At 37.7% G+C, this 23,681-nt stretch overlaps 1 non-coding gene across 1 annotated transcript; it reads left to right on the forward strand.

Annotated features, from left to right (window-relative positions):
* Nucleotides 1–22,554: 22,554 nt before the first annotated feature.
* LOC148567656 (small nucleolar RNA R71) lies at nt 22,555–22,662 on the forward strand. Its single transcript, XR_015882280.1, has one exon. It is a non-coding gene; the product is annotated as a small nucleolar RNA R71 (small nucleolar RNA).
* Nucleotides 22,663–23,681: the final 1,019 nt, after the last annotated feature.

Here is a 23,681-nt window from a genome sequence, read left to right on the forward strand (position 1 = left end):
TTAATTACTTCCTTGCCCTTTTATGAATCAAAAAGGTGTTCTTCATTGTTCTTCATCACACTCAAAGTGTTCTTCATGTTCTTCATAAATTCTTCAGATTCTTTCTCTGTTTTTACCCGTTTTTCAGTCTTTTTAGCAACCGATTTTTACCATAATTCAAAATAAATTTCCAGCCACTAAAACCCCATCTTTTCTACATGATTTTAACACAAATTGAACCTCAATTTAAGCTCTAGGGTTTCGTTTTCCAGCAGCCACAAGAACACACATTCATAGCTTGAATTTCATTAAATTTCATCAAATTTTCACCAAAATTTCAACAAGAATTACTCATACAAACAATCAATTTCAAGCACAGCAAAACCATATAATAGTCACACAACTCAAACACAATCAATCAAGATTAAATTCGTCAATCCCTACCTGGTTTTGTTGCTCCTAATTCGGTTAAACTTTCAGGTGGTCCTTAAGCACTTTTTCCTCCTAAATCACATCAAGAACAACTTTAAATCCAAAAACTCTCAACTGACCAAATCTCACTCAGTATGTTAGGAAGAGATATATCACCTTAGACTTGCTGGAAATTCACGTTTCTTGGCCCTCAAGTCAAGTTAAGCATGATTCCTAAGGAAGAACATCAAGAAAACACATGTTTTGCATGGTTTTCCTTGAAAACCGAATTGAAATGGGAGAGAGACAGCCATCTCACCTTATTTCCATCCTTGATAAGTTACATGGTTATGTAGAGGAAGAAGAGAGGATCATTTTGGTGAAATTGGAGTTTTGATTTGAGTTTTAGTTCAGAAGAAATCAAGGTTTGAAGATTAAGTGTTCATGAAAGTTTCTCTCTTTTCTCTCTTGTTATTTTCGGCCAAAATGATGAAATGAGACAGCCTTGGAGGTCTTGGAAGTATAAGGTGAGTTGTGATTGGTTGGCTTGGAGGTGGATTAAAATAATATTAAAATATCTCAGGTGTATAACTACTAAAACTAGGTGTATCAGAACACTTGTAAAAACATCTCTAAAAATTATTTTCTGAGCTACTAGCATAAATGACACTAGTAACATATTTATTATGAGAATATAGCATGTATGATGAGGCCTTAGCATTGCTAAATTTATCAGAGAGTGTTGGTGCTAAGCTGCACCAGTAAACCGTAAACTCGGTTAAACCGATTTTCTGTTTTTAACAAAAACAGACCAGGTAACCTTATAATATCATTCAAGCATTTTCTAATACTAATATAATGATAATATTATACTATTATCTCTCTCCTCTCATGAATCGAGTCCGGTTCGTCAAACAGAGACTATTTACGAAAATCAGAATCAAAACTGCCAACCGATACGGTTCAAAAACTAGGTACTTCGCGATTGCATTATCGAGCTTGCCTCAGAGGAGGTTCTAGCTTATAGATGACATAATGATAATTAGGATTGAGATGCTTGATGATATACCAGAGATGTTCCCTTTACTGATCTTCCGGAGAAATCCGTACTTTCAGAAAAGATCTCATGTACTCAAAAATCAGGGTTGTTACAGTACGCGTGTATGACGCTTACGCGTGGGTGTGTATTTCAGCCTATAGATGCGCACGCGTAGAGCACGCATACACATCGGCAAGCTAACGTTGGTGGTCCAACGTTGGGTCCAACGTACGCGACAAAGTTCCAAGAAATTAGGATCCAATCACTTAAGATTGCCAAAGAGATCAATGAATGCATTGATTGAGGAAGAGATGAGAATGAACTTAATCCGGAGAATGAAACATCTCCTAAGCCCAATGAATTTCCCATTTCTGATCTACCCATTCTCTTTATTTTCTGTTATTTACTTTCATGCTTAATCAACCCATTCCCATTTATTTTCCTGCACTTTAAGCTTCTGCACTTTAATTTCAGTTGTTTACTTTCAGTCATTTAAATTCCATGTAATTTACTTTTTCCGCCATTTAATTTTCTGCACTTCCAAATTCAAATCTGCTTAGTTCAACTAGAACACCCCTCCAATTAAAGTTGATCAACCAACCAATCCCTATAGGATTCGACCTCACTCTATTGTGAGTTTTTACTTGACGACGATTCGGTATACTTGCTGAGGGAAAATTGTTGAGAGACAAGTTTTCATGCATCAGCAAGGAACTAAGTTTGGTGTTCCCACACCAACTTAAGTCTAGAAAATCACAAGCATACATGCATGCTAACCATCTCTCAAGTACTTGGGGAACAAGCAACTTTCAATACCTCTTGCATGAAGGCATTCAATCTTTTGGAAGGAATAGACATCATCATCTAAAGAGATGAAGAAGGACACAAAAGCTAAGGATGGTGATGACAAGGAAGAAACAAGTGAACTCCAAGAGGTTGTACTGTGACTTAACTATCTTTAGTTTGAATGTGATAATTGGAAGTGAAATTGTGCCCCTGTGATTAGTGTCTTGTTAAGTCATGAGTCATTTGCTATTTTGTTTGTTTTTAAGCCTACTAGTCTAAGTGCCTATATCATCTCATCTTACTTGAATTGTCTGCATTGTTCCTCGTGCTTGAATAAAAGAAAAATGTTGTGAAATAGAGAAAGAGTAGAAGTCTATTTTGATGGAGGATAGAATAAATGTGGTGGTATGTGCTGGTTCATTAGTTGATTTATGCATAAGGCTAGAGGTTGGCATGACTTGAGTTACATTCCATGAGACTTGACAAATGAAAGAGGTCCATAATAAAAGAAAGAAAATGAAAGAAACAACAAAAAAAGAAATAAACAAGGCTGGACACCAATGGCTTGAGATTTGGATATATGCCTGTGATGCTTTTGTACAAAGATAAGCTTGGATAACTAGGTTCTAATGGGTGCTTCATCACCTGGCAACTTGGGTTAACTAACTCGGGATTGCCAACCGAAAGTCCACCATCAATAGCGACTTTGAGACAAAGCATTTAGTAACCCAAAGAGGTGTTGGGCACCAATTTCCAAAGAATAAAACAAGCTAAATGCCTGTGGTGTGTGTATACTAAGGAGAAGCTTGAGCAAGTAAGCCCTTAGGGGTGTCTCAACACCTAGCGTCTTGAACCAACTGGGGCGGGAATGCTGGCTGAAAGCTTACTTTAAAGAGCTGCCTTAACACATAGCATTAAGCCTCAGCTAAACAATAAAGCTCAATCAAAAGGAAGAGAGCAAGAAAAACTAAGGACCAAACTATAACAAGTCTCATTTTTTGTGTAATTCAAGTGAGGATCCAAAGGAATATCCATACTTCAGCCACAAATAAAAATCACTAAGACACCATGGATGAAAACCCCATTAACCAGAATTGAGTATCTTTCAATAAAGGCTTATACCTCTCTCTGTTTTCATTCATTATCCTTATATTTTAGTGCTTGCTTGGGGACAACCAAGATTTAAGTTTGGTATTGTGATGACAAGTCATCTTAGGCTAGTTTCACAAGCCTTTTTCTTCTATTTTACTTGGTTTTCATGCATTTCTTAAGCAATAAATAAGCATTTGAATGAAGTTCTCACCATACACTCATATGTCAAGGACTAAGTGAATTTTGGCCAATTTTATGCAAATAACTCAAGAAAATGTGGAATAAATGAATTATACTAATTAAGTGCATAAGATGGCAGAGCTTTGATGCATTTTGTCCTTGTGATCAGGAGCAAAGGAAAAGCATCTTTGGCGCTATGTTGTGTGAAGAGCACTATGTTCCCTGCAGCATACTATTTACCAGGGACGCATACGCGTGTAGCACGCGTACGCGTCGAAGTTGCAATTCTGGAAGGCCACTCGTACGCGTGAGTTATGCATACGCATGGAAGTGGGATCAACGTTCTTCATCAAAGAACGCTTCATTCATTATCAAAGAGCGCCTGCGACAACGCTCGAAGTTGGAGTCAAAATTTGGCTATCGACGTGTACGCGTCAATGACGCATACGTGTGGAAGAGGCATTTGGGAACAAGCATGCAAACGCGTGGATGGACGCAGCAGCGTGGAATGGACATTTTGCAATCCACGCGTACGCGTGGGTGACGCGTACGCATGGGAGGGCGTTCTTGCTGCGAACGCTATCCTCGAATGGAGAACGCTACAATGGACGCGTACGCGTACGGGATGCGTACTCGTGGATGATGCTGAAGTTTGACGACACGCATGCGTAGGCTACGCGTGCGCGTGGATGCTCGAGCGCTCCGTTCTTCTAAAGAACACCACGTTCTCCTGGGAGCTGAATTTTGAGTCAAGTAAAAAGCCCACATCAAGAGACTTCTAAGTACACCTGAAGCAACCTCTGAACTAGTATAAATAGAGAACTTTAATCATCAGAAGGGAGCTTTTTGACACTTGAAAAATAGAGACTTCTTCAGATCTTCTTCTACTTTTCTTTTAGATCTTTTTGTACTTTGACACTTGGAGGATTTTAGATTCTGCACTTTTTCTTCTTTTCTGTTTAGTTTATGCATTTTTCTCTTTTATGTTTACTGGAGCAATGATAAACTAAACCCCACTTTCATTAGGGGGAGGAGCTCTATTGTAATCATAATGAATCAATAAAATTCTTCTTCTTCTCAATTCATTTGGGTAGCTATTGGATATCTTCTATTTTGTTTGTGAATTATTCACTCCAGAAGGGGGTTTAATTCAATTGAATGCTTGTGTGAGCCTCGGAAGGGGAGCTCTATCCTTCACTACTCTCTTGATCAACACTATTCAGGAGGAATTGAGATCTTGAGAGTTAGTGGCTTATGGATGAGAGAAATGCACTTAACCTCTTCTCATGACAATTAGATCAAGGAATTGGCAAGACTGATTGTGATTAGAGAGATTGGATTGCCAAGGAATTGGGATCCAATCAATTTCAATCCGCCATAGATCTATTCATATGATTGAAAAAGGAGTTGAGACCCAATTGATTCTTGAGGATTATGATATCTCCAATCCCTGATGAATCACTTCCATTGATTTTTCTTCACTTGAGAGCTTTCTGATTTCATTCCAATTTAATTTGTTCATTACTGTTTTAGTTCCTGCACCCATTTCCCTTTATAATTCAGCAGTTTAAGTTCCAATGCAATTTAGATTCTGCTCTTTTACCTCCCCTGTACTTTAAGATTCAGTCATTTACAATTCTTGCAATTTAAGATTCAGCTCCTTTAATTTCTTGCTCTTTTAGTTTCTGTCAATTTACATTTCATCTCTTTAGATTTCTTGCAATTTACTTTTTGTTATTCAAGTTTCACTCAAATCACCCACTGTCAGCTTAACTAAATTTATCACCTAACTAAAATTGCTTGATCCATCAATCCCTGTGGGATCGACCTCACTCTGGTGAGTTATTACTACTTGATGCGACCCGGTACACTTGTCGGTTAGTTTTTGTGGAATCGATTTTCCCTCATCAAAAAGATTGCTCCAATTAAATGAGTTGGATGAATTCCGACAAGCTGCATTTGACAATGCAAAAATTTAAAAAGAAAGAGATAAGAAATGGAATGATCAAATGATCGCATCTAGAGTCTTTGAGCTGGGACAGAAGGTTTTACTCTTCAATTCTAGGCTCAAGCTTTTCCCTGGGAAGCTTAAGTCTAAGTGGATAGAACCTTTTCTGGTCACTCACCCTACGGTCATATAGAGCTCCAAGACATACACTCTGCAAAAAGATTCACGGTGATTGGATAGAGAGTCAAGCATTATCTAGGGGATCAAGCTAGTGATGGTAAAGAAGCGCTTGTTGGGAGGCAACCTAACCATAAGTAGCATATTATTATTTTTAGTCCTTTCACTTAATCTTGGTTTTATTCTATTCCAATTCATTTCTATTAACTTTCATCGTCTCCCCTTGCTGTTCAATACTTGTGATCATGTGCAGCACTTAGATTAAAAATAGGAACACTCAAAATTGAATCCAGAACACCCTCGAAAGGACAAGAGCTAGCGTTGTAGACCACTAGGGGATGCCCTGGGTGTTCAACGCCCAAAGGGGAGTGAAAGACTTGGCATTGAAACACCACAAGAGGGGCTATTTAGGCGTTCAACGCCCATTGAGGGAAGAAGAGCTGGCGTTGGACACCACCAAGGGGGTACCCTGGGTGTTCAACATCCCAAATGGAATACAAAGCTAATGTTGAACACCAGCAGGGGGTCTCCTAGGCGTTCAACGCCCATTGAGGGATAAAGATTTGGCATTGAATGCCACCAGGGGGGTTCCCTGGGCGTTCAACGCCCACAAAGAAGAGCCAGCCATCCATTCGAATTCCAAGGAAGGAGGGGTTTGACTTGGTCAAACCATATCTTTTTCAAAACCATATCTTGTCATCAATTTTCTCTTCAAATCAATAACTTTTTCAAATTAAACCATATCTTTCTCACAACCTCATCTTTTCAAATTAAAAATTCAATTCGTTTTCAAATCTTTTTAATCTACATCCTATCTTTCTTATCTTTTCACAATCTTTTTCAAATCCTTTTCAACTCTTTTTAAACAATCATTCTTCATTTAATTTAATTTTTAATCATATCTTTTTATCATATCTTTCAAATTTAATTTAATCATCCCTTTCCTTTTATAAAGGACCCACCCTCCCTCCCTCTTCCTCGTCATTCAAATCCCACTATCTCCCTTACGCCTCTCTTCCCTTCTCCCACGCCCTCTCTCTGTCCATTTTGCTTGGGACGAGCAAACCTTTTAAATTTGGTGTGGTAAGAGCGTTGCTTTTTCAGTTATTTAACACCCATGGCTCCAAGCGATGGAAGATCCACATCAAGAAACAAGAAAGAGAGGGGTTGGGAAGTCATGTTTGACTTAAAAGAAGACGAATATCTAAAAATCCATGAACAGATTCGAATGAGGGGTTGGGAAAATCTGGCCAACCCTAGAACCAATGTTGGATTAGGAATGATCCAGAAATTTTAGGCAAATCTGTGAATGACAGAAAAACAAAGGCAAGATGGAAAAGGATTCCATACTTGGCACACTATGATTCGAGGAAGATTGTTGTACTTTGATCTGGATAAAGTGAGGGAGACTATCAAATTGCCTCTGCAAAAGGATGACCCTAACTACTTTAATAGGAGGGTGGTAGCTAATCCAAAGTTAGATCAAGTCCTTGAAGACATATTATTGCTTGGATCTAAGTGGATCAATGATAAGAAAGACAAACTAAACCAACTAAGAAGAATGGATCTCAAATCAGATACTAGGGGATGGCTGGACTTCGTCGGACACTCTATACTTCTCACTAGCAACCGTTCTAAAGTTACTGTTAGTAGAGCAGTAATGATCCATTGCATCATGTTGGGTAATGAGGTGGAGGTTCACTAGATAATCCCTTGTGAATTCTACAAATTTGCAAATAAGACTTCCACTCAGGCCAAGCTGCCCTACCCAAACCTCATCTCTCGCCTGTGTAGTGAGGCAGGAGTCATGTTTGACACAGACACATACATCCCCGTGGAAGCTCCAATCACCAAAGATGTGATGGAGAGCTCCAGAGGTTCAACGCCAGAAAGGTTGCAACAACTAGAGGAGAAGCTAAAGAGGAAGACACCTGAGACAACCCAAGAGCAGAATAATCCTCCAATTAAATATTGGACTCAATTGGTAGCTTCAGTTGAATAGCTGCAAGCCACTATGGAACAATTGAGAGAGGAGCAAAAGAACCGATCTTGCATGCTACAAAAGTTGGTTGAAGAATGCAAGAATCAGGGGCGTGCAGAGGAAGAGCTGAAGTGCCAAAAAGTAGCCCGGGAAGAAGGTAATGACCAGAAAAATTAAGGTGGTTGAGTTTCAATCCTATCCTGTGCCTATTCTAATTCATGTTTTTCATATTTATGTTTACATGATAACTAGTAGAATTTTTGTTTTTCTTTTTCTAGTTCTTTATTTTCTAGTAATTAATTTTCCTTTATGTCGATTGAGTATGAAATGTTCCACTTATCATTCCATTAAATTTAAATAAAATGTCTTTTTTTTCAAAAAGGAGAAGTAAAATACAAAATTTCTTGAGTTGATTATACAGCATTCATTCTAATGCAAAAAGTGGTGGCCTTGTATTTACTCTCTGAATGCATGAATTAACTGTGCATAATCGACTTGAGGTTGAGGGTGTTAGCTCTTGGAAGAACAAGTGAATCTAGAGAAATATTATTGGCTCTCAGAAAAATCCAAATTATTTATATTCTTGAAGCAAAAGAAACAGCATTCCCATTTCAGAAAAAAAGAGAGAGAAAAAGAAAAAGAAAAAGAAAAAAAATGCTCATAAAAGAAAAATCAAAAGAGCAAGGATCCAAGGCTTTGAGCATCAATGGTTAGGAGGTTAAAAATCAACCTAAAAAGCTCAAATGAGTTACTATCCCAAACTAAATTCTTGTGGTGTGAAGGTGTCAAGTGAAACACTTGAGACTAAGCAGTTAAAGTCGTGATCCAAAGTAAAAGAGTATGCTTAAGAACTCTGGGCACCACTGATTGGAAATTTAACCAAAGCTAAATACGAATCCAAAGGATTCTCCCAGTTAAGTGTCTGTGGCGTTTATGTATCTGATGGTAATACGGGAAAACAAAACGCTTAGGGTCACGACTAGGCTCAACAAGGTGCAAAGCACCAAAGAGGAAGCTACATTCAAGAATTGAGAAGAACTTAAAGAATGGAACCAATAATATTATCTAGACTCTAACTCTGAGAGATTCCAATGCCTCTGAACTTCAAAGGGAAGTGAGATGCCAAAACTGATCAGAAGTAGAGACCTATTAGCCCACTCAACGATTAGAACTGAGCTTCACTGAAAACTCTAAGACTTATTGTATTTTTCTCTTCTTTTTAATCCTCCTTATTTTTGGTTGCTTGAGGACAAGCAACGGTTTAAGTTTGGTGTTCTGATGAGTGGATATTTTATATGCTTTTTGGCATCAATTTCTTAGTGTTTTTAGTATGTTTTGTTGAGTTTTAGTAGGTTTTAATGCAACATTTACTTCTTTGGACATTACTTTGAGCTTTTATGTTTTTCTGTGATTTAGGTGAATTTTGGATGAATTTGGTGATGTTCTGGCAAAGTCTGATTCAGAGGCAAGGAAAGCAAAACAGATGCTGTCAGATTTTGACCTCCATGCATTCAAACATGTATTTCTAGAGCTACAGAGGTCCAAATGACGCGTTTGCAATGGCGTTAGAAAGCTAACTTTCAGGGCTTTCTAGAAATATATAATGGTTTATGCTTTTCTTCAGATTGGACAGCCCAAAATGGGCGTTGAATCCCCGAACTACCCCCTATAGGGCATTCAATGCTCCAAGAGGACCAAGGTTGGCGTTGAATGCCCAAATGTAACGACCCAGTTTTTGGTACATCATGATCATACTAGAAACTGAGCGCTACCAACTTGTCTTCCTAATTATTATCTATTGTTTATTATATGAGCTTGATTCGTTGTTAAAAGCGTAGTTATTTTTCGAGGTACTGTTTTTTAAAACGTTTGGATTAATAAACAGAATCATTTACAATCAATTTACAAATGATAACAAATAAAACAGTTATAAACAGCCACATATAAATACACTTCAAGAGTTAATAACATTCGGTTATCTAGCCTTTTATTAGAGTAAGTATCTTTAGTTAGAACACCCCTAGATATAGCTTGATAATAACTATATACATATATATTCATACAACATCCCAGGCCCTGACCTGTTCAATAAGTCCCTAAGCTGGCACCCAGGCTAGCCTATACTCTATACTCACCTAGTCCCTCTCACTGCTAAAGCGAGGGAAAGTACGTTCTAAGTCTTCAAAACTCAAGTAAGGTGGAACGTGATCAAAGGCGAAAGTGTAACGACCCAACTTTCAGAATGTCATGATCGTACCGAAAGTAAGGCGTTACCAACCGGCTTTCCTTTATTAACTATTTACTATTAAGCCTTTAGTTCGATATCGCGATTTAGTTTTATAGAAAATTCCAGAAAATTTTGTTCTTGTTTATCAAAATTATATAGCAAACATTTCAAAGTAATAATAATCACATAATTATTAATAATAATATCAGACATACAAAAGATTTCAAATAAAACTCAGATACAAATCCTATCCCTCTGTATAAAATAAAAACCTTAAGCAATAAGAGTGAGGGAACTCTATGAAAGCAACTCAAATCAAAAACTTAACTCATAAATAAGGTTTAACAATCGCCCGCAGCTTCAAACGGAGTCTTCGAACCTGTGTCACTGAAAGGGTGGAAGATTTTGGGGTGAGAACAAACCACACATTCTCAGTAGGGAATGGGAATGCCGTAAAAGTAATGATTTACATGCAAATAATTAACTCAAGTTTCCAATGTAGTTTTCTTTATCAAACCTTTTCAAAAATTTCTTAAGACTTACTTGAAACCGTTTAAATCCCTTTCTTTAATTTGTATTACTTACATAAAGTCTCAATCGCACTAGCAATTCATCAGCTACAAATAGCATTCCTCAACCATCACAGTAACTAAGTAAATCAGCAACATAAATAATATACCCAAACCTCATTTCACAAATACCATTCCTCAATACTTTACTAAGTTCACAGCATCAACAAAAATATCTATTCAAACACACAAGCAAGTAACTAAAACAAACAGCACAATCACAAAGAAACAAGACAAGCAACACAAATTACAAAGAAATAAAACAAGCAAATACAATCAAATGCAGATGCGCAAATAAGGATGATGCATGTCTAGCCCTAGTGCAGGTAATGAGCTCATCTGTCGGTTACTTACCCACTCCCGACGTTATCCAGCAACCTCTGTCTGGATAAGGCTTTCCTATTGGCTATACCCCTGTGTACAGGAAATAACCCCTCTGCCACCACAGGGTCTACTGCACGTAGGAAATAACACATCTGCCACTGCAGGGATGTACGCCGACACACCTTCTGTATACAGGAAATAACCCCTCTGCCACTACAGAAATGGAACAGGTGGTCACGGTACTTCTATAGCAGGAAATAACCCCTCTGCCTTACAGAAATAAAATATGGATCTGTACCGTAGGAAAGCGTTCTCAGTGATCACACCATTATCTATCTGACTGCCTCACTGCAGCAGATGATCATACAAGTATATCTGGAGTTGCCTTAACGCAACAAATGATTAAACACATCTCTTGGGTTGCCTCAAGCAACAAATAAATATCTCTTGGGTTGCCTCAAGCAACAAATCATCACATAATCATTCTCATTATCATCATTCATCATCATTCTCATTATTCATCATCATAAGTTATCATTCTCGTTGTTCAACTCCAGTTACATATTCTTATACAATATCTCTCTCTTTCTTTATCCAATCATGTTTTACGACTTCCACTTTTACAACCTCTTAACTCGAACCAATTTTAAAACTATTTTCTAGTCTAATTTTCTTTCGGAAGACTCAAGAAAATCATTTGTTTTAAATTCGTTAGATACTTTTGAGAACATCACCCTCTTACTAAAAGTAACCAAATAAAACTCTTTTTCAAGTTTACTAACTTCCCAAGGACTCAAAGACCATCTCTCTTTATCATTCAAATTCAAATATTATATATTCATTAAACTTCTAAAAAGTAATCCTTCATTGCAAACCCCAAGCTTAACTCTCTTCATATTAAATAAACCTCAAAACATAACTTCTTTCATAAATATTTCAAACTTGAACATAAACTTTTTCTTAATAATTCAAATTCAAAATAGTATAATTTTTTTCTTACCTAAATAAAATTCAAAACATAATACACTCTATTATTAGTGAAGCAACTCTAATAAAATCGTTTTCGTAATAGATTCAGCCCATACATAATACTTTAATCACTAAATAAAACTTTAAATAATAGAACTTTCCAAATCCAGTTCTTATAAAATAACGTTTCCAAATAAAACCTCAAATTTTACAAAATTCCGGCAGCACCTCCTCTAAAACTCGGACTTAGCCACCCTTACGGGTTCCCTCTTTCTCAACAAATCTCCAATTCTTTTATCAGCAGTTATCACAATAGAAGCTCAATAATCATCTCATCATAAATCAGTTTGAAAACCAACATCCTAACATGAATTAAAATCAGAGTTTCTATAAACCATTCTTTAAAAAGTAAACTAGTTCAGCTTCAAGAATTCATAACTAATATTTGAAACACAAACTTTTTCATATTTCTAGTTATTCATAAAGTAATTTAGTTATTAGCAAAGTTACCATTTTATTCTAAAGATCATATTTTAAGAAAATAGTTCAGTGGTCAACCTTCAATTCTTTAACCGTCCTCAAAATCAACTCTAATTAGACATAAATCAACAATAATAACCAACTTGGCATAATCAACTAAAATTGGAATTTTCAGCAAACCTAAAATAATCAGAAAAACCCGTAACAATCACGGCCTTAAATCAAAGTAAACCTCATCAATTAATTACTCACGGCAACGAAGCCATTCAATATCACAGCCATAACCTGAACTCAGTTCACATCCCCATCCAACTTCAATTATAACTCAGAATAATTACCACAACTAACTTTTCTCAAGTACATTTCATTCAAATTCAAATATTTCAATTTAATAAGTAACATTAAATGAATCACCACTTGCAGCCACATTTCAACCTGTTCCAACCAATCACAAGTCCATTTCACAGCCATTCCAATATATTAAAATTCCAATTCAATATCAAATAATTCAAAATAACTCACTCAAGATCAGAATCTCAGCCATCCTATCACAAAATCAGTAATTCAAAATACAATTCACAACCAGATTCCAGCCAATTCAGCAATATCACATAAAATCAGAATTTCCAACAAATCCATTAAAATTAGAACACCAATATCAATTACAGCTTCAAACACTCACAACAACAAAACCGAAAGACATTCACAGCAACAATCTAAACTCAATTCATCAATTATCTATACAACCGGTTTTGAATAATTAACTCAGCATATTTCAATTTAATAAGTTACACTAAATTAATCATTATTTACAACAACATTTAAGTTCAATCACAGCTCAGAATAATCACAACGATTAACTAATTTCAAATGCATTTTAAGTCATTCATGTCAATTAAGAAATTCTTAACCATTGTTAACCATTTGCACTTATCCAATAACTTGGTAGGCATTCTAAATTAAAAACATTAAATCCCCAATCTCAATGTCGCATTAACAACGCAATCAAACCAAACAGCAGCCTCGGTGACATTTTTCCTATGAGTTCCCTTCCTCTGGCAACAACAACACAGCAGCTCAGAACTGGTGAATCTGGCCCAGTTTTAGTAGTGTTTCTCCGATGATAGCGCTCTGGCGAAGGCTGAACAGAGAACAGGGATGAGCAGGAACCCAGACAGGCTGCGGCAGAATCAGAACGGCAGCTCTAACTAACCCTGACGACCTTCTAGTAGCAACACCGAGGGCATCTATGGCAGAAATGGGGGTAGCAGCAACGTGAGGTGGCAACGGCAGCAAGCAAGAACATTGAATTCAAAACAAATAAAAGGAACAGCTATGGAAATTCAGGGCTAACTTAAATCAAGATAACAGCAAGAATGTCTTACAATAATTAGAAGGTAATAACAGAACGAAGAAGCTACGGCAGCAGTATAGGCAACTGCAACAGCAAGCTCGGAGGGTGGCAGAGCAACTTCCTCCTCCATCGACGGCTTGGTGAGACGCGGCAGCAGCAGGGTGCAACAACGGCGGCACTGCAGCTCAGTAACGGCGACGTGGTGGCAGCTCGCGTGGATGGCGACGGCAACCCACAGCACTAACGGCGACAAGGCTGGTCGCGGGCTTTTTCCTCGCGGTGTCTGGCTCTCTCTCCGTGCTTGATGGCATTCGGTGGCAATGGAGGCATGGCGGCAACGCAGCAAAAGTTCCCTCCTCCCTTGGCTCTCGCACGGTTTTTCCTTCCTCCTTGAGCAGCGATGACGGCGTCCTCTTCGTCGGCAATAATGACGGCGGTGATGGCGAGGCGGGCTGGACGTGGTGCAGCTCCGTCCACAAGGTGTGGGTGTGTGACAGAAGGGGTGTGGGCTTAATGAGTGCGGTGTCCTGAGTGTGTATGTGTGCCACGGTGAAGCTGAGGAAGAGAGGGGAGTCTGTACGCTTGTGATGAGGGTGACGGCGCTGAGGAGAGTGGGGGAGGGTTAGGGTTTCTGATTAGTAACTTAGGGTTTCCAATTTGGGAAATTAGGGTTTCTGAATTTGATTTGGGAATTAGGGTTAGAAATTAGGGATTTTATAAAGAAATATGGATAGATATGAATAGATATTTTGATAAAATTGGAGGATAGAGTAATTTTAAAATCTAATATACTCTCTTAAAAATATTTAGGAACATTATTTATCAACATATTGCTAAATTAGATCAATTATTTCTAATTTACATTATAAAATGAACAAGTTAATTATATTTTGTAAAGTACAATTTAAATTCAAATATCAATTTTCTAGATTAAATCATACAAATCTCTATTATTTTTCTATCTCTGAAACTTTAATTCTCAATTTATAAAGTAATTAATTATAATAAAAATTGTACATAAATATTAATTGACTTAAACTTAAAGTATTTATAAATATCAATCTAATAATTTCTAATAAAATAATTTCTAGGAGTTCAAATTAATTACATAATTCATTTAAAATTTAATTTATTTAAATTAAATTATACAATTCTTTCTTATTTTTCAATTACCAAAATTATAATTTCAATTATACCAAATATCTAATAAAGATTATATAAGAATTCTAATTAATTTAAACTTCAATTTTCATGAAAATGTATTTAATTACCTTTAGTAAATTAATTTTCTTAAAATAAAGTTATCAACAAATATAATAAATCACAAATAACTAATTATTTGATTTTCAAAAACTAGGGTTGTTACAGGAAGTTTGTCTACTTCTCTTCTGCACGATCATACATCGTCAAAGAGCGTCTCTCTAGTACTTTATTGAGTGGCCGCATAACAGCAACATTGTACGGAGGACTTAGGTTAAAGTTCGTAGATAAACGGGATGCGGATGTTGGCAGGGTTATTAGTTATGTTCATTAATTCTGTGTTGTTTGGCAGATGAATAACAGAATATAGAAAAGCAGCAAGCAGAAAAGGGATAAATAGAAAAAATTGAGAAAATAGAAAATAGAACACAAACAGAAGAATACAAGAAAGTAAAACACAGACACTGACAATAGAATACAAACAGGGAAAGCATACATTCATACAATAATCATAACAGAGGAAATGTATAACTAAGTATGATGCATGTCTAGCCCTAGTGCAGGAAATGAGCTCATCTGTTGGTTACTAACCCGCTCTCGACATTACCCAGCAACCTCTGTGATGAGCGGATAATTTATACCCTTTTTGGCATTGTTTTTAGGTAGTTTTTAGTATGTTTTAATTACTTTTAATTATATTTTTATTAGTTTTTATGCAAAAATCACATTTCTGGACTTCACTATGAGTCTGTGTGTTTTTCTATAATTTTAGGTATTTTCTGGCTGAAATTGAGGGACCTGAGCAAAAGTCTAATTTAGAGGCTAAGAAAGGACTGCAGATGCTGTTGGATTCTGACCCTCCTGCACTCAAAACGAATTTTTTGGAGCTACAGAAGCCCAATTGGCACGCTCCTAATTGTGTTGAAAAGTAGATATCTTGCGCTTTCCATAAATGTATAATACTCTATATATTTCTCGAGATTTGATGGCCCAAACGGGCGTTCAAACGCCCACCAAAGACCCTTTTCTGGCGTAAAACGCCAAAACTGGCACCAGAACTGGAGTTAAACGCCCAAATTGGCACCCAAGCTGGCGTTTAACTCCAAGAATGGCCTATGCACGTGAAAGCTTCAAAGATCAGCCCAAACACTCACCAAGTGGGCCCCGGAAGTGGATTTCTGCACTATCTGCAGTTAGTTACTTATTTTCTGTAATCCCTAGTAACTAGTTTATTATAAATAGCACTTTTTACTATTGTATTCGCATACTTTATCATCTTTGGGACTTTATGTTCACATTTGGGAGGCTGGCCACATGGCCATGCCTAGACCTTTTTCTTATGTATTTTCTACGGTGGAGTTTCTACACCTCATAGATTAAGGTGCGGAGCTCTGCTGTTCTTCATGAATTAATGCAAGTAGTATTGTTTCTCTTTCAGTTCACGCTTACTTCTTCTCCAAGATATACTTTCATACTTAATTCAGTTAAGTCAGAATGAAGGGGTGACCCGTGACAATCACCCACTATCTTCCTTACTCACTTAGCCAAGATCCGCGTGCCTGACAACCACAAGTGGTCTACATGATGTTCAACGTAGTCATTGGACGATAGCCAGAGTATTTTCTCTTGGGTTTCTAATCCATGGACCGAGTCCGTGAGGTTAGAACCTTTGTGGTATAGGCTAGAACCAAGTGGCAGCATTCCTGAGATCCGGAAAATCTAAATCTTGTCTGTGGTATTCTGAGTAGGATCTCGGAAGGTATGACTGTGACGAGCTTCAAACTCGTGAATGTTGGGTGCAGTGACAGTGTGCAAAAGGATAGAGAGATCCTATTCCGACACTAGTGAGAACCGGCAGATGATTAGCCGTGCGGTAGCTGTACCTGGAATTTTTCATCCGAGACGAGAAGTTCGACAATTGATTAGCCGTGCAGAAACCGTACCTGGTATTTTTCATCCGAGAGGATCCTACAGCTTGCCATGGAAGGAAGCACGCATGAATGGAAGAAGACAATAGGAAAGCAGAGGTTCAGAAGCAACAAAGCATCTCCAAACGGTTATCTGAAATTTCCACCAATGAATTACATAAGTATCTTTATTTTACTTTATGTTTTATTTATCTCTTAATTATCAAAACCTCATAACCATTTGAATCCGCCTGACTAAGATTTATAGGATGACTGGTGCACGAAATTGTTATCCCTGGTAATGGCTCCAAAAACTTGGTGCTCTAATCTTAATTCATAATTTGTCACAACTTCGATACAACTAACCAGCAAGTGCACTGGGTCGTCCAAGTAATAAAACCTTACGTGAGTAAGAGTCGATCCCACGGAGATTGTTGGTATGAAGCAAGCTATGGTCATCTTGTAAATCTCAGTTAGGCAGATATCAAATGGTTATGGAGTTTTTGAATAATAATAATAATAAATAAACAGAAAATAAAGATAGGAATACTTATGTAAATCATTGGTGAGAATTTTAGATAAGCGTATAGAGATGCTTTCGTTCCTCTGAACCTCTGCTTTCCTACTGTCTTCGTCCAATCATTCCTACTCCTTTCCATGGCAAGCTTTATATAGGGCATCACCGTTGTCAATGGCTACATCCAATCCTCTCTTGTGAAAAAGGTCCAAATGCTCTGTCACGGCATGGCTAATCATCTGGAGGTTCTCGATCATACTGGAATAGGATTCACCCTCCTTTTTGCGTCTGTCACTACACCCAGCACTCGTGAGTTTGAAGTTCGTCACAGCCATCCCTTCCCAGATCCTACTCGGAATACCACAGACAAGGTTTAGACTTTCCGGATCTCCGGAATGGCCATCCATGGGTTCTAACTTATACCACGAAGATTCTAATATCTCGGACTCGGTCCCCTGTATTAGATATCAAAGAGATACTCATTCTAGCTTGTTTGCATGTAGAACGGAAGTGTTTGTGAAGCACGCATTCATAAGTGAGAATGATGATGAGCGTCACATAATCATCACATTCATCATGTTCTTGGGTGCGAATGGATATCTTAGAAGCGGAATAAGTTGAATTGAATATAAAACAATAGTACTTTGCATTAAATCATGAGGAACAGCAAAGCTCCACACCTTAATCTATGGAGTGCAGAAACTCTACCGTTGAAAATACATAAATGATAATGGAGTTCATTGGTCTTGGCCCTAGTGGGGAACCGGAGTAACCAAGACTAAAAGAGATCCGAAGATGTAAATACAATAGTAAAAAGTCCTATTTATACTAGACTAGCTACTAAGGTTTACAGATGTAAGTAATTGATGCAGAAATTCACTTCTGGGGCCCACTTGGTGTGTGCTTGGGATGAGCATAAAGTTTACACATGCAGAGGCTTCTTTTGGAGTTGAACGCCAAGTTGTAACGTGTTTTTGGCTTTCAACTCTGGTTTGTAACGTGTTTCTGGCGTTTAACTCTAGACTGCAGCGTAGAACTGGCGTTCAACGCCCTTTTGCGTCATTTAAACCCGGGAAAAGTATGGCTTATTATATATTGCTGGAAAGCCCTGGATGTCTACTTTCCAACGCCGTTGAGAGCGCACCATTTGGAGTTCTGTAGCGCCAGAAAATCTACTTTGAGTGCAGGGAGGTCAGAATCCAACAGCATCAGCAGTCCTTCTTCAACCTCTGAATCTGATTTTTGCTCAAGTCCCTCAATTTCAGCCAGAAAATACCTGAAATCACAAAAAAACACACAAACTCATAGTAAAGTCCAGAAATTTGAATTTAACATAAAAACTAATAAAAACATCCCTAAAAGTAACTAGATCCTACTAAAAACATACTAAAAACAATGCCAAAAAGCGTATAAATTATCCGCTCATCACAACACCAAACTTAAATTGTTGCTTGTCCCCAAGCAACTGAAAATCAAACAGGATAAAAAGAAAAGAATATACTATAAATTCCAAAATATCAATGAAACATAGCTCCAATCAGATGAGCGGGACTTGTAGCTTTTTGCCTCTTGAATAGTTTTGGCATCTCACTTTATCCATTGAAGTTCAGAATGATTGGCATCTATAGGAACTTCAGAGTTCAGATAGTGTTATTGATTCTCCTAGTTCAGTATGTTGATTCTTGAACACAGCTACTTTATGAGTCTTGGCCGTGGCCCTAAGCACTTTGTTTTCTAGTATTACCATCGGATACATAAATGCCACAAACACATAATTGGGTGAACCTTTTCAGATTGTGACTCAGCCTTGCTAAAGTCCCCAATTAGAGGTGTCCAGGGTTCTTAAGCACACTCTTTTTTTGCTTTGGACCTTGACTTTAACCGCTCAGTCTCAAGTTTTCACTTGACACCTTCACGCCACAAGCACATGGTTAGGGACAGCTTAGTCTAGCCGCTTAGGCTAGGATTTTATTCCTTTAGGCCCTCCTATCCACTGATGCTCAAAGCCTTGGATCCTTTTTATTACCCTTGCCTTTTGGTTTAAGGGTTACTGGCTTTTTTTTTTTTGCTCTTGTCTCTTGCTTTTAAGAGTTTTTGGCTTTTTCTGCTTGCTTTTTCTTTTTCTTTCTATATTTTTTTTCGCCTTTTTTTCTTTTTTTTTTCCACAAGCTTTTTGTATTCACTGCTTTTTCTTGCTTCAAGAATCATTTTTATGATTTTTCAGATTATCAAATAACATGTCTCCTGTTCATCATTCTTTCAAGAGACAACATATTTAACATTCTTAAACAACAACTTCAAAAGACATATGCACTGTTCAAGCATTCATTCAGAAAACAAAAAGTATTGGCACCACATCAAAATAGTTAAACTAGTTTCAAGGATGAATTCGAAACCATGTACTTCTTGTTCTTTTGTAATTAAAACATTTTTCATTTTAGAGAGGTGATGGATTCATATTCACTACTTTAAGGCAAAGTTACTTAAATACTAATGATCATGTAATGAAGACACAAATATAAATAAACATAAAGCATAAAAATTGAAAAACAGAAAAATAAATAAACAAGGAGATTAAGGAATGAGTCCACCTTGGTGAGGGTGGCGTCTTCCTCTTCTTGAAGAACCAATGGTGCTTTTGAGCTCCTCTATGTCTCTTCCTTGTCTTTCTTGCTCCTCCCTCATTGCTCTTTGATCTTCTCTAATTTCATGGAGGATGATGGAGTGCTCTTGATATTCCACCCTTAGTTGCTCCCAATAATTATGTGGAGGAAAATGTATCCCCTGAGGTATCTCAGAGATCTCTTGATTTGCAGTCAAATGTTCTACCACTGAGCTATAGACCTTTGAGATGAATCTCTCCATCTCCTATGACTCGGAGGTGGAAGCTTATGTCTTCCCTTTCCTCTTTCTAGAGGTTTCTCTGGCCTTAGGTGCCATCAATGGTTATGGAAAAACAAAAAAGCTATGCTTTTACCACACCAAACTTAGAATGTTGCTCGCCCTCGAGCAAAAGAAGAAAGAAAAGTAGAAAAAGAAGAAGATGTGGAGGAGATGGAGGGATGTGTATATTCGGCTATATGGGTGGGCTTGGGTGGGAAAGAGATTTTGAATTTTTGAAGGTAGGTGGGGTGTATGGATGTGAGTGGCGAATGGAAAACAGAAGGGATGACTGTGAATGGAGAGAGAGAGGGTGATATAAGATTATGAGGAGGTAAGGTGAGTGGAGGTATGTGGGGATCCTGTGGTGTCCACAGATCCTGAGGTGTCAAGGAATTACATCCCTGCACCAATTAGGCATGTAAAATGCCTTTGCATGCAATTCTGGCGTTTAAACGCCGAATTGGTGCTTGTTTTGGGCGTTCAGCGCCCAGATGTAGCATGTTTCTGGCGTTGAACGCCAGTTCTATGCTTGTTTCTGGCGTTCAGCGTCAGCTTTCCTCAGTGTGCATTCCTGGCGTCTGAACGCCAGGATGCTGCTTATTTTGGACGTTCAACGCCAGATCCATGCTCTGTTTTGGCGTTAAACGCCAGCCAGATGCTCCTTACTGGCATTTAAACACCAGTAAGCCCTTCCTCCAGGGTGTGATTTTTCTTCTGTTGTTTTTTATTCTGTTTTTGATTTTTCTATTTATTTTGTGACTCCACATGATCATGAACCTAATAAAATATGAAAGAACAATAAAAATAAAAATAAAATTAGATAAATAAAAATTGGGTTACCTCCCAACAAGTGCTTCTTTAACGTCAATAGCTTGACAGTGGGCTCTCATGGAGCCACACAGGTGATCAGGTCAATTTTATAGACTTTCCAACACCAAACTTAGAGTTTGGATATGGGAGTTCAACACCAAACTTAGAGTTTGGCTATGGCCTCCCAACACCAAACTTAGAGTTTGACTGTGGGGGCTTTAGTTGATTCTGTACTGAGAGAAGCTTTCTATGCTTCCTCTCCATTGTTACAGAAGGAGATTTTTGAGTTTTAAACACAAGGTTGTCCTCATTCAGTTGAAGGATCAATTCTCCTCTGTCTACATCAATCACAGCTCTTGCTGTGGCTAGGAAGGGTCTTATAAGAATGATGGATTCATCCTTATCCTTCCCAGTATCCAGGATTATGAAATCAGCAGGGATGTAAAGGCCTTCAACCTTTACTAACACGTCCTCTACTTGTCCATAAGCCTATTTTCTGGAATTGTCTGCTATCTCTAATGAGATTCTAGCAGCTTGTACCTCAAAGATTCCCAGTTTCTCCATTACAGAGAGTGGCATGAGGTTTATTCCTGACCCAAGGTCACATAGAGCCTTCTCAAAGGTCATGGTGCCTATGGTACAAGGTATTAGAAACTTTGCAGGATCCTGTTTCTTCTGAGGCAATCTTAGTTGATCCAATGCATTTAGTTCATTGGTGAACAGGGGAGGTTCATCTCCCCGAGTCTCATTACCAAATAAATTGGCATTCAGCTTTATGATTGCACCAAGGAACTTGGAAACTTGCTCTTCAGTAACATCCTCATTCTCTTCTGAAGAGGAATACTCATCAGAGCTCATGAAGGGCGTAAGGAGGTTTAATGGAATCTCTATGGTCTCTAGATGAGCCTCAGAGTCCTTTGGTTCCTCAAAGGGAAACTCCTTGTTGATCACTAGATGACCCAGGAGGTCTTCCTCCTTAGAATTCACATCCTCCCCTTCCTCCTTGGATTCGGCCATGATGGTTATATCTATGGCCTTGCAATCTCTCTTTGTATTCTCTTCTGTATTGCTTGGGAGAGTACTAGGAGGGGTTTCAGTGATCTTCTTACTCAGCTGGCCCACTTGTGCCTCCAAATTTCTAATGGAAGACCTTGTTTCATTCATGAAACTCACAGTGGCCTTAGATAGATCAGAGACTAAATTTGCTAAGCTAGATGGATTCTGCTCAGAATTGTACCATTATTAAAGCCTTGTTGAGGCTTTTGTTGATCCTTCCATGAGAGATTTGGGTGATTTCCCCATGACGGGTTATAGGTGTTTCCATAAGGTTCACCCATATAATTTACCTCTGCTATTGCAGGGTTCTCAGGATCATAAGCTTCTTCCTCAGAAGATGCCTCTTGAGTACTGTTGGATGCAGCTTGCATTCCATTCAGACTCTGAGAAATAATATTGACTTACTGAGTCAATATTTTATTTTGAGCCAATATGGCATTCAGAGTATCAATTTCAAGAACTCCCTTCTTCTGAGGCATCCCATTACTCACAGGATTCCTCTCAGAAGTGTACATGAACTGGTTATTAGCAACCATGTCAATGAGTTCTTGAGCTTCTGTAGGCATTTTCTTTAGGTGAATGGATCCACCTGCAGAAGTATCCAATGACATCTTAGCTAATTCAGACAGACCATCATAGAATATATCTAGGATGGTCTATTCTGAAAGCATGTCAGAAGGACACTTTTTGGTCAATTGCTTATATCTCTCCCAAGTTTCATAGAGGGATTCACCTTCTTTCTGTCTGAAGGTTTGGACATCCACTCTAAGCTTACTAAGCTTTTGAGGAGGAAAGAACTTGGCTAAGAAAGCCTTGACCAGCTTATCCCAAGAGTTCAGGCTATCCTTGGGTTGAGAATCCAATCATATTCTAGCTCTGTCTCTAATAGCAAAAGGGAAAAGCATGAGCCTGTAGACTTCAGGATCTACTCTATTAGTCTTAACAGTGTCACATATCTGCAAGAATTCAGTTAAGAACTGAAAAGGATCTTCAGATGGAAGTCCATGAAACTTGCAGTTTTGCTGCATCAGAGAAACTAATTGAGGTTTCAGCTCAAAATTGTTTGCTCTAATGGCAGGAATGGAGATGCTTCTTCCATGTAAATTGGAATTAGGTGCAGTAAAGTCACCAAGCATCCTCCTTGCATTATTATTATTTTCGGCTGCCATCTCCTCTTCCTGTTCGAAAATTCCTGTAAGGTTATCTCTGGATTGTTGTATTTTAACTCCTCTTAGTTTCCTCTTCAGAGTCCTTTCAGGTTCAGGATCTGCTTCAACAAGAATGTTCTTGTCCTTGCTCCTGCTCATATGAAAAAGAAGGGAATAGAAAATAATAATAGGGATCCTTTTTGCCACAGTATAGAGGTTCCCTTGTGTGAGTAGAAGAAGAAAGGGAATAAGAGTGAAAAGAATGGATAATCCAAACACAAGGGTGAGGATAGTAGCAGTGATTTGAGATGAAGAGAAGTGTTAGTAAATAATTAAATAAATAGAAGAAGATGAGGGAGAGGGAATTTCAAAAATTAATTTTGAAAAAGAGTTAATGATTTTCAAAAATTAAAATAAAATTAAAAGTAAAATTAAAAATTGAAACAATTAATTAATTAAAAAGAATTTTTGAAAAAGAGGGAGGTATTTTCGAAAATTAGAGAGGGATGGTTAGTTAGGTAGTTTTGAAAAAGATAAGAAACAAACAAAAAGTCAATTAGTTAGTTGAAAAGATTTGAAATTCAATTTTGAAAAGATAAGAAGATAAGAAGTTAGAAAAGATATTTGAAAAAGATAGGATAAAA

This window comes from Arachis ipaensis, chromosome B4 (genome assembly GCF_059453495.1).
Source record: "Arachis ipaensis isolate K30076 ecotype BB chromosome B4, ASM5945349v1, whole genome shotgun sequence".
Lineage (NCBI taxonomy): Eukaryota > Viridiplantae > Streptophyta > Magnoliopsida > Fabales > Fabaceae > Arachis > Arachis ipaensis.